Source organism: Arachis ipaensis, chromosome B10 (assembly GCF_059453495.1).
Source record: "Arachis ipaensis isolate K30076 ecotype BB chromosome B10, ASM5945349v1, whole genome shotgun sequence".
Taxonomy (NCBI): Eukaryota; Viridiplantae; Streptophyta; class Magnoliopsida; order Fabales; family Fabaceae; genus Arachis; species Arachis ipaensis.
The window spans coordinates 12,978,825-12,994,305 of record NC_142435.1 but is presented as its reverse complement, the minus strand read 5'-3'; the positions used below and the strand labels follow the sequence as shown (position 1 = coordinate 12,994,305).

General features: G+C 37.0%; 1 pseudogene; it reads left to right on the top strand.

The window, feature by feature from the left end:
• LOC107620146 (U11/U12 small nuclear ribonucleoprotein 59 kDa protein-like) overlaps window positions 1–9,884 on the top strand; it is a 43,083-nt pseudogene extending 33,199 nt beyond the window's left edge.
• The last annotated feature ends 5,597 nt before the right edge of the window (window positions 9,885–15,481 follow it).

Sequence of the window (15,481 nt, the reverse complement as noted above, 5' to 3'; positions counted from 1 at the left end):
GATGTTTTCCAACTCTGATTCGAGACTCTCATCCATGTTGATCTCTTCTACCAAAGAGTCAATAAGGTCAACTTTCATGCAGTCTGTTGATGTGTCTGGATGCTGCATGGCTTTGACAGCGTTCAACTTGAACTCGTCATCGTTGACTCTCAGGGTTATTTCCCCCTGCTGGACGTCAATGAAGGATCGTCCAGTTGCTAGGAAGGGTCTTCCTAGAATGAGAGTAGCACTCTTGTGCTCCTCCATTTCCAGCACAACAAAGTCAGTGGGAAAGGCGAATGGCCCAACTCTGACAATCATGTCCTCAATCACGCCTGATGGGTATTTAGTGGAACCATCAGCAAGTTGGAGGCATATCCGGGTTGGTTTAACTTCTTCAGTTAAACCAAGCTTTCTGATAGTGGATGCAGGTATTAGGTTGATACTTGCCCCAAGATCGCATAAAGCTGTCTTGGTGCAGTCACCTTCTAATATGCATGGTATCAGAAAACTCCCAGGGTCTTTAAGCTTTTCAGGAAAGCTTTTCAGAATGACTGCACTGCATTCTTCAATGAGGAGAACTCTTTCTGTTTCTCTCCACTCCTTTTTATGACTTAAGATCTCTTTCATGAACTTGGCATAAGAAGGTATTTGCTCAAGTGCCTCTGCAAATGGAATCTTTATTTCAAGAGTCCTTAGATAATCTGCAAAGCGAGCAAATTGCTTATCCTGCTCCTCTTTCCGGAGTTTTTGAGGATAAGGTATCTTGGCTTTATATTCTTCAACCTTAGTGGTTAAAGAAGCCTTTTTAGAGGGGTTGTTATCAGCACTTGTGTGTGTCTGATCCCTCACTGGCAATTGCGTACCAGAGTTAGAAGCTGGAGTGACGTTAGACGCCAACTCACTGTCTGTTCCTGGCACCTGAACGCCAGAAATGTGCCCCTGTTGGGCGTTCAACGCTGGATGCTGCCCCATTTGGGCGTTCAACGCCAGATTCTTGCCCAGTTCTGGCGTTGAACGCCAATCCTGCCTTGTTTCTGGCGTTGAACGCCAGTTTTGGGCATGGTCTGGGCGTTCAGCGCCAGCCTTCCACCCATTTTCTGGCGTTTTAGTGCCAGAATTATTTTTCCCTGGGCTCTTATTGTCCTCAGGGGAATCTTTGGTGGGTCGCTCATTTCTTGAATTTTTGATGCCTTGAGGTGGGGTATTTAATGTTTTCCCACTTCTTAATTGAACTGCTTGGCATTCTTCTGCTATTTGCTTTGATAGCTGCTGCTTTATTTGCTTAAACTGTTCTTCCATATGTATATTAGCTATCCTTGTCTCCTGTAACCTATCTTTGAATTCAGCTAGCTGCTTTGTTAGAAAATCTAATTGCTGATTGAATTCAGCAGCTTGTTTTACAGTACTGAATTCAGCAGTTACTGTTTTAACCTCTTCATTCATGGAAGGGTTGCTGCTTAGATACAGATGCTGATTCCTGGCAACTGTATCAATGAGCTCTTGAGCTTCTTCAATTGTCTTTCTCATATGGATAGATCCACCAGCTGAGTAATCTAAAGACATCTGAGCTCCTTCTGCAAGCCCATAGTAGAAGATGTCTAACTGAACCCACTCTGAAAACATTTCAGAGGGGCATTTTCGTAGCATCTCTCTGTATCTCTCCCAGGCATCATAAAGAGATTCATTATCTCCTTGTTTAAAGCCTTGGATGTCCAGCCTTAGCTGTGTCATCCTTTTTGGAGGGAAATATTGATTCAGGAATTTTTCTGTCAGCTGTTTCCATGTTCTTATGCTGGCCTTAGGTTGGTTATTTAACCACCTCTTAGCTTGATCTTTTACAGCAAATGGAAACAGTAATAGTCTGTAGACATCCTGATCTATTTCCTTATCATGTACTGTGTCAGCAATTTGTAAAAATTGTGCCAGAAACTCTGTAGGTTCTTCCTGTGGAAGACCGGAATACTGGCAACTTTGCTGCACCATGATAATGAGCTGAGGATTCAACTCAAAGTTACTAACTCCAATGGAGGGTATGCATATGCTACTCCCATACGAAGCAGTAGAGGGGTTAGAATATGACCCCAAAGTCCTCCTGGACTGTCCATCTCCACTTATGTCCATGATGGATCTATGGATATAACTTGGACTGATTTACCTTTTTATTTATTTTATTTTATAAGAAGTAAATACTTAAATAAAATAAAATAACTAAAAAGAATTTGAATTTTGAAATAAAATTTTTTTTCGTAAAAAAAAAAATTAAAAATAATTAGTTAAAAAAAACGAAATTTTTGAAAAGAGGGAAGATATTTTCGAAAATTAGAGAGAGAGAGTTAGTTAGGTAGTTTTGAAAAAGTTAAGAAACAAACAAAAAGTTAGTTAGTTAGTTGAAACAAATTTTGAAAAGATAAGAAGTTAGGAAGTTAGAAGAGATATTTTTGAATTTAGTGAGGAGAGAGAAAAACAATAAGATAGTACAAGATTTAAAATTTTTAGATCTAATGCTCCTTGTTTTCGAAAAATTTGGAGGGAAAACACCAAGGAACACCAAACTTAAAAATTTTAAGATCAAGACACAAGGAAACTCAAGAACACTTTGAAGACTCACAAGAACACAAGAACATGAAGGAAGAACACCAAACTTAAAATTTTTAGAAAACCAAACCAAAATTTTCGAAAATCAAAGGGGAATCAACAAGAAAACACCAAACTTAAAGTTTGGCACAAGATTTAATAGAAAAAAATATTTTTGAAAAAGAAGGTTTTGAAAAGAGTATAAAAGATTCTAACCCAATCAAATTAATGTTCTAGCCAAATGAGTTATGGGACCTTCAAAAATTTTAAGAAAGATTATTTTTGAAAACACCAAACTTAAAGTTTGGCACAGGATTTAATAGAAAAATTATTTTTGAAAAAGGTTTTTAAAAATATGATAGCCAATTATCATGAACATAAACACCACGTTCTAAATAACTGAGCTATAAGTTTAAAGTATTTTAACAAGGGGTAATTAATAAAAGACTCTAAACCAAAAAAAAGAAAGATTTTTCCTAATCTAAGCAACAAAACAATCCGTCAGTTGTTCAAACACGAACAATCCCCGGCAACGGCGCCAAAAACTTGGTGCACGAATTGTGAATCACACTTTTCACAACGCGTACCACTAACCAGCAAGTGCACTGGGTCGTCCAAGTAATACCTTACGTGAGTAAGGGTCGAATCCCACGGAGACTGTTGGTTTGAAGCAATCTATGGTTATCTTGTAAATCTTAGTCAGGAAGTCAATTATGTTTACCAGTTGAATTGCGAATAACCAAGAGAGCATAAATTAAAGGTTACTTGTTGTGCAGTAATGGAGAATATGTTGGAGTTTTGGAGATGCTTTGTCCTCTGAATCTCTGCTTTCCTCTGTCTTCTGATTCACGCACGCACGTCCTCCTATGCCAAGCTGTGTGTTGGTGGATCACCGTTGTCAATGGCTACCTTCCATCCTTCCAGTGAAAACTACGCTCACGCGCTCTGTCACAGCACGGCTAATCACCGGTTGGTTCTCGATCCGGTTGGAATAGGATTTACTATCCTTTTGCGTCTGTCACTAACGCCCAGCCTTCAGGAGTTTGAAGCTCGTCACAGTCATTCAATCATTGAATCCTACTCGGAATACCACAGACAAGGTTTAGACTTTCCGGATTCTCATGAATGCCGCCATCAGTTCTAGCTTATACCACGGAGATTCTGATTAAGGAATCTAAGAGATACTCATTCAATCGGATATAGAACGGAGGTGGTTGTCAGGCACACGTTCATGGTTTGAGGAAGGTGATGAATGTCACGGATCATCACCTTCATCACAGTTAAGCGCGAATGAACATCTTAGATAGGAACAAGCGTGTTTGAATGGAAGACAGAAATACTTGCATTAATTCATTGAGACACAGCAGACCCCCAACAATGGGGTTTAGAGACTCATGCCATCAGAGAATACAAAGTTTAGATCTGAAATGTCATGAGATACAAAATAAGTCTCTAAAAGTCGTTTAAATACTAAACCAGTAGCCTAGGGTTACAAAATATGAGTGGACTATGATGGATGATGCAGAGGTCCACTTCTGGGGCCCACTTGGTGTGTGCTGGGGCTGAGATTTGAGTGAGTCACGTGCAGAGGCCATTTGTGGAGTTGAACGCCAGTTTTTATGCCAGTTTGGGCGTTCAACTCCAGTTTTTGATCCTTTTCTGGCGCTGGACGCCAGAATTGGGCAGAGAACTGGCGTTGAACGCCAGTTTACGTCATCTATCCTTGTGCAAAGTATGGACTATTATATATTTCTGGAAAGCCCTGGATGTCTACTTTCGAATGCAATTGGAAGCATGTCATTTCGAGTTCTGTAGTTCCAGAAAATCCAATTTGAGTGCAGGGAGGTCAGAATCCAACAGCATTAGCAGTCCTTTTTCAGCCTGAATCAGATTTTTGCTCAGCTCCTTCAATTTCAGCCAGAAAAATACCTGAAATTACAGAAAAATACACAACTCATAGTAAAGTCCAGAAATATGAATTTTTCCTAAAAACTACTAGAAATAGACTAAAAACTAACTAAAACATACTCTAAACTATATGAAATTATCCCCAAAAAGCGTATAAAATATCCGCTCATCAGTAGACAATACATCAGACCAAATAGTAAAACAGCTTATACAAGTTTTGTTCTCTCAAATACAAGCCCCTAGGCTAAACAAAATACAAAAGCGAGAGACATACATAATACATCAAAAAGACTCCAAGAGGTATCCAGATCCTCCGCTCCTGTCACTAGTAAAACAACTCACCGTGGTGGGTTGCGACCTGCATCTGAAAACAACAACAGAAATATGGTATGAGAACCGGAGGTTCTCAGTATGGTAACAGTACCCAGTGATGTAGGATATAAGACCCCGGGACGCCAAAGGCAATCCTAGACTCCATATCCATCACAAGAATTCAAGCTTAAAGCATTCTAAACCGAATAAGCATAATATGTAAAACCTTAATAAGATTTAAGTCGTAGAACCAAAAAGGGTAATCTATCATAGGGGATTTCTACTCTAATCAACCACCGCTGTCCCACAGCCTTCACCAACTGATCTGCCATACGATCCCAACGCCACCGCCTTCCGAACCTCCTCAATCCCAGTAAAAGCACAAGTATATATAGTACAAGTAAAACACAAGTAAAAGCATATATAGCAATTAGACATGTTATACAGATAGGGAAAACAATATCAAGTCGGCAAAGCATTCAAACAGATAGTAAATGGACATGATGAATGTCTATCCTATTGGCTCGTGATATCACTTGTCGGTCCATAAATGCCAACCCGACACACCCTTTCGGATGTCGCCTTTTCTGCCACTTCCGAGGATATAGCGCCTGGCACACTCTTGCGGTAGAGAAGGAAAACAACAACAACATATAATTCATCACAAATCATTCCAAGAATATAGTGCCTACCACACTATCATTCCAAGGATATAGTGCCTGGCACACTCTCAGCATCCATCAGGATCATCCATTTCCTTTTTGAGTCCTCAACTCATCACATCCATCATCAATTCATCAGTGTCTCAATTTATTATCTGCAATCACCCTGTTCACTACTCTTCTCCTCTCTCAACCAACTTATCTTTGGTACACCAGAATCTAAGTCTCTGTTTACTAGCTTTTCAAAATGATATCAACCTAATCTCTAAAGTTTTTTCCCGAGTTCTCATACCCAAAATTAAGCCCAAAAGCCTTAAAATGGTGTTATAGAAGCTTACAACCTTGTTGGGGAAGTAGAATAATTGAAAACAAGGCAAAATTTGAGAAACAGGGCGTGTGCGTCCACACAGGGGTGTGCGTGCGCACGCCCAGGAAAATTTTTAAAAGTGTGCGTACGCACAGGTGTCAAAACTTAATAGGTCTGTTTGTTCGCACAACCCGTGCCAGCACCCCCAACAGACTGGCCTCCCCAACGTGTGCGAGCGCACAGGTCTGTGCGTGCGCACAGGTCTGTGCGTCCGCACATGTTGAAATTCTTCCTTAGATATGTGCGTCCACAAGTTCTGCTAGCGCTGCAAACAGAACGCATTTCCTTGCCTGTGCGTGCGAACAAGTGTGTGCGTCTGCACAGGTCAAAATTTTTGCAGGGTGTGTATCCGCACAAGGGTGTGCGCTCGCACATATCAGAAATCATGAAATTCGGCAACCTTGCAGAATTTCAGATTTTTCACACCAACTTTGAATGATCATAACTTCCTATACAAAATTCCAATTTTCACAAACTTTATATCGATTTAAAGGGTTTTCAAAGATCTTTAATTCTAAACAAATTTCAATCAATTTCAAAAACCGAAGCAAAAGTTATAATCGAACAAAGTTCACCAAAAATCTAATTTTACCAAACTTCACACTTACCAACATTTCTTACCATACACATTCCAACCTATACCAAACCATTCAAAACTCCACTTTTCATCAAAATCAACCCTCTATGTCATACTACCCCAAAATTACCACATTTTTCCTTCATCTTTCCTCATCCACACATCAACATCAATATATCTCATATATCAAACTTCATTAACAATTTTCCATCTACATTACCAATCGATCAACACTAATATCACATTTATCAACATAATCCACTACTCAACATCACAAGTCATTCATCCTCATCATATCACTATTAGCCAACAATATTAACTCAAAAATCATCATTTCATCAAACATCATCATACAATAACATCCAACAACTCATCAATTGAATTAGCAAGAGATTAGAGTCAATGGAAATAATACTAGCTGACAACTCTAGATCACCAACATGGGTTGGGTATCCATGACTCAAGATCACCTAATTTCTCTTTCTAAGCCAAGAATGCTCAAAATCTATTCTAACATCCAACCAAGCATTTTGTCAAACACTTGGAAGGCATAAAAGGAAAGCATAATAAATTGCAAGAAATAGTAAAATCTACCAACTACCAATTGCAAGGAAAGTGAGATCACAACTCAAATCAACAATCAAAAGAATATCAAATATTAAATTGCATTAAAGGATATCCAAATCCAACATGAGTGCATGAACATAAAAGAGACATGAAAGTAAAATTAACAAAAGAACCAAGAAGAATTGAAGTATTAGAACAAAGAATTGTAGAGGAAACAAGATGAAATCAAGTAATCAAATCTAGATCTAAGAGAAATTAACCTAATTCTAACCTAATTCTAGAGAGAAGAGAGAACTTCTCTCTCTAGAAAACTAACTCAAGGCTCATCATGACTAACTAAGTGCTCCCCCTTTGCTCAATCTTCAATTCTGCATGAAATACCCTCAGAAACGAGTTGGATTTGGGCCTGGACAGCTCAGAAATTGCCCCCAGCGATTTCACTTTAAGTGGGTCACGTGATGAGCGTCATGCATGCGCGTAAATGACGCGTGCGCATCGCTGGCCAAAACTCCTACTCACGCGTACGCGTGGGTAACACGTGCGCGTGGCCCTCAATTCTCCAAATGCTCATTTCTTCATGAATTCTCTACTTTACATGCTTTTCTCTTCATTTCTTTCATCCAATACTTGCCTTATGAACCTGAAATCACTCAACAAATACATCAAGGTATCGAATGAAATTAAAGTGAATTAAAATCACTAATTTAGGGCCTAAAAAGCATGTTTTTACACTTAAGCACAAATTAAGGGAGAATTACAAAACCATGCTATTTCATTGAATAAATGTGGGAAAAGGTGATAAAATCTCCTAAATTAAGTACAAGATAAACCACGAAATTGGGCATTATCAGTAAAATTCAAGGATTAATCGGTGGCTTGGTGGCTATATATGAATGACTAAAAATTTAACTTCTCAATTTTTTACTTTTTTATTTTTTTTCATGTTTTTTTCAAATTTCATTACACATAATTATAGTCAACATGTTGCTACAATATTGTTTATATACTATATGTTTCTGGATTAAGAGAGCAGCTAATTTGTAAAGCTTTCAGTTCATAATATTTCCAATAACATTTCTGTGTATTGCTTAAAATTATTTACATGCTATATGTTATTGCTACTTTTTTTTTCTTTAATAGTTTCTTAGTGAGATGTGAGAACTGGTGAAATTGAGTAATTGTGTAATCTATTTACACATTTGATTAGTATAGATATATTATCAGTTGCTTCAGTTTGAACTACAATTTATATATGTCTTAGGGATGTCTAAAATATGTCTTTTGCAGGTAGAAAAGATGAAGGAAAATGCTAAGCTTAAAGCCAAAGAAGAGAAGAAGAAATTTAGAGGCCGAGGTAAAATTTCGTTCTATACAATTGACTGGTAAATAATTGTTAAATTGTGGTTTATGTCAACTTTCAAAAAGTAGTCAAATGTTATATAGAATTTACCAATGTTATGTGATGACTTTTATATCTCGTGTCTACTGATTATCTAAGTTATGTGAATCCTTTCCATCATGCTATGCTCCTAAGCAATTTACCATAATGTTTTGTTCTTCTGTCCTGTAGTTCCTTTTCATGTTGTCTTTCTTTACCACAAGCCCATTTTTTTTACGATCGAAAATCATTTGTAGAAATTTTTTCATCTAGCTGTATGTTTATTCTATCAACATAAATAATTTTATTTTTTATCCCACACTATTTAATCCATACTTTTGGGTGTTGATTTTGTTACATTACATCCTGTCACATCATAGCTTGAAATGCTCTTGGTTGTGGAGAAGCTTCAAGAATTACGCTCCATAAGGATTCAAAAGTTGAAAAAACAAAGTATGCTCTTAGTTATTTATTTATTTAGAGTTAGTCTTTGAATAACGAAGTAATGTATGCTGGAAAGAAATGAATCTATTTCATTTTCAGTTTGTACCACTACCTAATCCTCTTGGACCTCCTAAGAACCTGCAACATTGGAACCCTAGTTGTCTCTTTTTTTTATTTAGATCATTCATAAAAGTCTTGACCCAAGAGGGAGAATTACAAAAGAGTTCTTTATGAACCTAACAATCCTGGACAATACCATCAAGAAAAATTATATTACACAAACACTGAATCTAACTCAACACATTCAACATATCTCCCATTCTATCAGTAACACCTACCCACCTAATATTACAAAATAACACAATTTCATGACTCACCAACCATATACATGCATATATTACAAAGCACATTTATCCTTTAATTGTGAATGCACATATCATTTGATTCATGAACTCCACAATTGGATCCATTCTGTCCACCTACTAGCTATGTTCAAAGCAATTTGCTTCCATTGATCCTTGGCCTGAAACTATTTGTCGTCCTTATATACCACTTTCATATGTTGAAATATGTGAATTTTATTCTTTGTTTTGTTTCTCAAGAACCATAACTCCCAGCTAATGTCCTCCATTCCTTCAATCTAGTCAATAATATCTTTGTAATTAACTATCATATTAACCTCTTTAGCTATGACACCAATTTTTTCTAACAAGAACTTAGTTGCATCTTCCAATCCTTAGAGTATAACCTCTGTAGCCATGCTTGCGAAGGCTTAGATAGTAAAGTTGTCAAAAAGAAAAGAAGCCCAATTAGCCCAAACACAGTCCACAAACGAGTTTACATCATCAGTGACAGTGACTGTGAGCTACCCCAATTGGAACGTACTACTGCGCAGAACGCAGGCGACGAGCTAGAGAGCCACCTCAGAACGGTGTCGAGGTTAGTATCCTACTTCGTTCTACCATTTTTCATTTACAAAAATAGTTCTCAATATTTATTAGTAGTATCCATGCAATATAGATTTACAGAGGTGATTTTGGAAACCAACTGATTAGCGTTACTCTTATGGTTTCGTTGTTTTACATGCTTAACACTGAATCACTTTATGGGTAACTTGAGAAAAGGAATTTACAATTTTATAAATCTCAGTGTTTCGTAATTTTATGATTCCATTTGTTTAGAATGAAGTTATTTCAATATTTCCTAGTTTGATTATAAATATCATGGTTTGTTTTGGTTTTATTTGTTGATTCTGTTTCTTCTTTTGGTTAGTTATTTATTTAGAGTTAGTGTCTGAATCACAAAGTAGTGTAGTATTGAAAGAAATAAATCCAATTCATTTTCAATCTGTTTTACCAATTCATCCTCGTGGACCTCCTAAGAAGCTGCAACATTGGAGACTTGGTTGTCTCTTTTTTTTAGATCATTCCTAAAAGTCTTGACGCAAGAGGGAGAATTACAAATGTGTTTTTTTATGAATTTAATAATCCTAGACAATATTATTAAGAAAAATTAGATTACATAAACATTGAATCCAATTCAGCACATTCAACATATTGATAAACCCAAATTTTGTGGTTTATCTTGTGCTTAATTTAGGGGATTTTATCACCTTTTCTCACATTTATTCAATAAAATAGCATGGTTTTGTAATTCTCCCTTAATTTGTGCTTAAGTGTAAAAACATACTTTTTAGGCCCTTAAATTGGTGATTTTAATTCACTTTAATTCCATTCGATGCCTTGATGTGTGTGTTGAGTGATTTCAGGTTCATAAGGCAAGTATTGGATGGAAGGAGTGAAGAGAAAGGCATGCAAGGTGGAGAATTCATAGACAAACAAGGATTTGGAGTGCATACATCGATGCGCACGCGTGACAGACGCGCACGCGTGAAAATGAGGTCGTCCAGGCGATGCGTACGTGATAAATCCCATTTTTAGGGCTTATCATGCATAGAATCTAAGGGTTTTATCAATGATCTTCCACACTTATTCATATAAAACTGCATGATTTCGTGTCTCTTTCCCATTTTACCTCATAGATGAAAATATGCTTCTTTTGCATCAAAATTGAGATATTGTAATCCTTCTCTATTACCATTAGATGCCTTGATCCATTTGTTAAGTGATTTCAGAAGTTATAAGGCAAAAAAATGGCTAAGAAGAATGAAGGAAGCATGCATGAATGGAAGGAGCATCAAACAAATTAAAGAATTGAAGTTTGGACATGCACGCGCACGCGCACAGTGCACGTACGCGTGGATGCGCTCATCCAGAGCCAGCGCAGTGGAGCCGAGCAAGGAGCCGGTGCGCTTATATGGCTGGGCCATATTCCTTATGACGCTCACGCGCACCTTACGCCTACGCACAGATCGCAAAAGACCCCAGGGACGCGTACGCGTGCAGTGCGCATACGCGTCAATGTGCGCACAGGATTTTTTAAATGAAACACGTGCCCAGCTATTTCAAGGGGTTCCCAGGCCCTGTTTTGGAGCAGATTTTGGAGGGAAAAGCTTAAGAAGACCAAGGATTAGGAGTGTTAGGAATTAGTCATAATTCTAGATATTTTAGGGAGTTAGTTACGTTTTATTTTTAGAGAGAGAAACTCCAACTTCTCTCTAGGTTTTCATTTCCTCTATTGCAAGTTTCCTTTGAATTCTTGGTGAGATCTATTGCTAATTGACTTTTTGTTTTGATACAAGTGTAGATCTACTCTTCTTCTACTCTTAATTGATGTTCTTTTGGTTCAATTTCTTATATCTAGATTTGGTTCACTTTGTTACTTTGAATGTGGATTAAAGAATTGTGCAATTTTATTCAATTCCTTAATTGTTGATGATTGTTTGGAGTAGATAGCTTTAATTCAATTCTCTTCTCTCAATTACATCATGTTTTCTATAATTGCCTACCAATTGTTTTTGATAATGACAACCTTAGCTATGGAGTAGGTTTCTCTCACTTGGCTTAGGGGTTGAGTTATTGGAGAAACTTGAATAGTGGATATCAATTGTAGATTATGAATTGAGAATTGCTAATTGACTTGGAGTGCACTAAAGCTAGACTTCCCTAGGGTGAAACTAGGACTTGTGACTCAAGTTAGTTACTCTCACTTGACTTTCCTCCATTGTTAGGGGATTAACTAAGTGAAGCAATAATCAATTCTTATCATAATTGAAGGAAACTATAATGATGGAACTTCCAATGCTTACCCTTAGCCAAGGCTTTTATCTTAATTAATTGTTGATTGCTTTGCTAGCTTGAATTCTTGTACCAACTCTCAAAATCATAAAAGCTTTCCTAATCAATGATGCGCATTCTAAGGCAATTCCTAAGGAGAACGACCTGGGATCAATACTCTCGGTCATAGATTTTAGAATTATTTGATGCGGTATTCGCGTGTTGGTTAGACTATACTCACGATCGGATTAATTACTAGTTTCTAACCGGCATAAGAATATGTCCGTTCATCAGTACGCGTGACATGACGCGTACGCGTGAGAAGAAAAATGCCAGACGACGCGTACGCGTGACCCATGCGTATGCGTCACAGCTCGCACGTGACCTCATTAAAGTGAAAATGCTAGGGGCGATTTCTGAGCTGTCCAGGCCCAAATCTAACTCATTCCTAAGGCTATTTTATGCAGAATTCAAGCTTGGGCAAAGGGGGAGAGCAATTAGTTGTAGCTTAGCATCATGTAGTTTAGTTTCTAGAGAGAGAAGCTCCCTCTTCTCTCTAGAATTAGGTTAGGATTAGGTCAATTTCTCCTAGATCTAGGTTTAATTCCTTGTTTTCATCTTGTCTTCTTTACAATTCCTTGTTGTTACATCTATGTTCTCTTAGTTTTCTTGTCAATTTCCCCTTTGATATATCTTTTATGTTGATGTACTATTGTTGGACCTTTATTTTCTTTAATGCAATTTATGTTTTATATTCCCTTGTTGTTTAATTGAGTTGTTGTTAATTCTTTGCAATTGGGTAGTTGTAGATTTTACTCTTGTTGTCATTTTAGCTTGCTTTCCTTTTATGCCTTTTGACAAAATGTTTGGTAGGATTCTAGAGTAGATTTTGAGCATTCTTGGCTTGGAAAGAGTAATTAGGCAATCTTGAGTCATTAAGACCCAACCTATGTTGGTGATCTAGAGTTGTTAGCTAGTATTGTTTCTATTGATTCTAATCTCTTGCTAATTCAATTAGTGAGTTGATTAGGACTTTTGGATTGAGATTAGCTAGTTGTATTTGACTTTCTCCCTATGTGAAGATAACATTATACCTTCTTCCGTAGTTGGAGATAACGAAATAAGATAAATTCTTGTTAATTATTGTTATTAGTAACTAGGATGGAAAGCTTATATTCTCAATCCTTGCCATGAATGTCTCCCTTATTACTTGCTTTCTTTATTTTCTTGCCATTTATTTCCTTGCCCTTTTTCCAAATCAAACCCCCCTCCCCCCCCCCCCCCGGTATTCCTTCATAGCCAATAATCATTCACTTCATTGCAATTCCTTGCGAGACGACCCGAGGTTTAAATACTTCGGTTAATTCTTATAGGGGTTTGTACTTGTGATAACCAACATATTTAAATTTGATTTGAGGATTGACTATCGGTTTGGGCTATGCTCACAACGAAATTATTTTGCTAATTTCCGAACCGGTACAAATTCTTCTTATCACATATCTCTCATTATATCAGTAACACCTATCCACCTAACATTACAAACCAACACAATTTCATGACTCACCAACCACACACAAATGCATATATTACATGAAGACACCTTATATTACTAAGCACCTTTATCCTTTAATTGTGAATGCACATATAATTTGATTTATGAACTCCACGGTTGGATCTAGTGTGTTTACCTACTAGCTATGTTCAAAGCAATCTGCTCCTATTGATCCTTGGCCTGAAACCATTGGTCGTCCTTGTATACCACTTTCATATATTGAAATATGTGGATTTTATTCTTTGTTACATTTCTCAAGAACCGTAACTCTCACCTAGTATCCTCCATTACTTTAATCTAGTCAACAATATCTTTGTAATTAACTATCACAGTAACCACTTTGGCTATGACACCAACTTCTTTTAACAAGAACTGAGTTGCATCTTCCAAACCTTAGAGTATAACCTCTCTAGCCATGCTTGCGTAGGCCCAAATAGAAAAGTTGTCAAAATGAAAAGAAGCCTAATTGATCAAATACAGATCACAAATGAGTTTACAACATCATTGACAGTGATTGTGAGCTGCCCAATCGGAACGCACTACCGCATAGAATGCGATCGTCGAACTAGAGAGCTGCCTTAGAACAGTGTCGACGTTAGTTTCCTACTTCATTTTGCCATTTTTCATTTACAAAAATAGTTCTTCATTATTTATTAGTAGTATCCATGCAACATAGATTTAAGGAGGTGATTTTGGAACGAACTAATTAGCGTTACTCTTATGGTTTCGTTGTTTTACATGTTTGATGTGAACCTCTTTATGGGTAACTTGAGAGAAAGAATTTAAAATGTTATAAATCTCAGTGTTTTGGTAATTTTATGATTCTATTTGTTTGGAATAAAGTTATTTCAATATTTCCTAGTTTGATTACGAATATCATGGTTTGTTTTGGTTTTATTTGTTGATTTTGTTTCTTCTTTTGGTTATTTATTTATTTAGAATTAGTCTCTGAATCACAAAGTAGTGTATGTTTGAAAGAAATGAATCCAATTCATTTTTAATTTGTTCCTCCACCTCATCCTCTTGGACCTCCTAAGAAGTTGCAACATTGGAACCTGGTTGTCTCTTTTTTTTTTTAGATCATTCGTAAAAGTCTTGACCCAAGATGGAGAATTACAAAAGAGTTCTTTTTGAATCTAATAATCCTGGACAATATTATCAAGAAAAATTATATTACATGGACATTGAATTCAACTCAGCACATTCAATATATCTCTCATTCTACAAGTAACACCTCCCAACCTAACAATACAAACCAGCACAATTTCATGACTCACCAACCCAAACATGCATATATTACACGAAGACACCTTATATTACTAAGCACCTTTATCCTTTAATTATGAATGTTCACATCATTTGATTCATGAACTTCACAGTTGGATCCATTGTGTCCACCTACTAGCTATGTTCAAAGCAATCTGCTCCCATTGATCCTTGGCCTGAAACCATTTGTCGTCCTTGTATACCATTTTCACATGTTGAAAATGTGGATTTTATTTTTTGTTTTGTTTCTCAAGAATGGTAACTCCCAGCTAGTGTACTCTATTCCTTCGATCTAGTCAATAATATCTTTATAATTAATTATCATAGTAACCTCTTTGGCTATGACATTAACTTCTTCTAACAAGAACGGAGTTGCATCTTCCAATCCTTAGAGTATAATCTCTTTAGCCATGCTTGCGTAGGTCCAACTAAAAAATTCGTCAAAAAGAAAAGAAGCCCAATCGGCCCAAACACAGCCCAAAAATGAGTATACAACATCAGTGACAATGACTTTGAGCTGCCCAATTGGAACGCACTACCGCACCGAACGCAGTCGTCGAACTAGAGAGCCACCTTAGAACAGCGTTGAGGTTATTTTCCTACTTCGTTCTACCATTTTTCATTTACAAAAAGAGTTCTTCAATATTTATCAGTAGTATCCATGCAACATAGATTTATAGAGGTGATTTTGGAACTAAATCCTTAGCATTACTCTT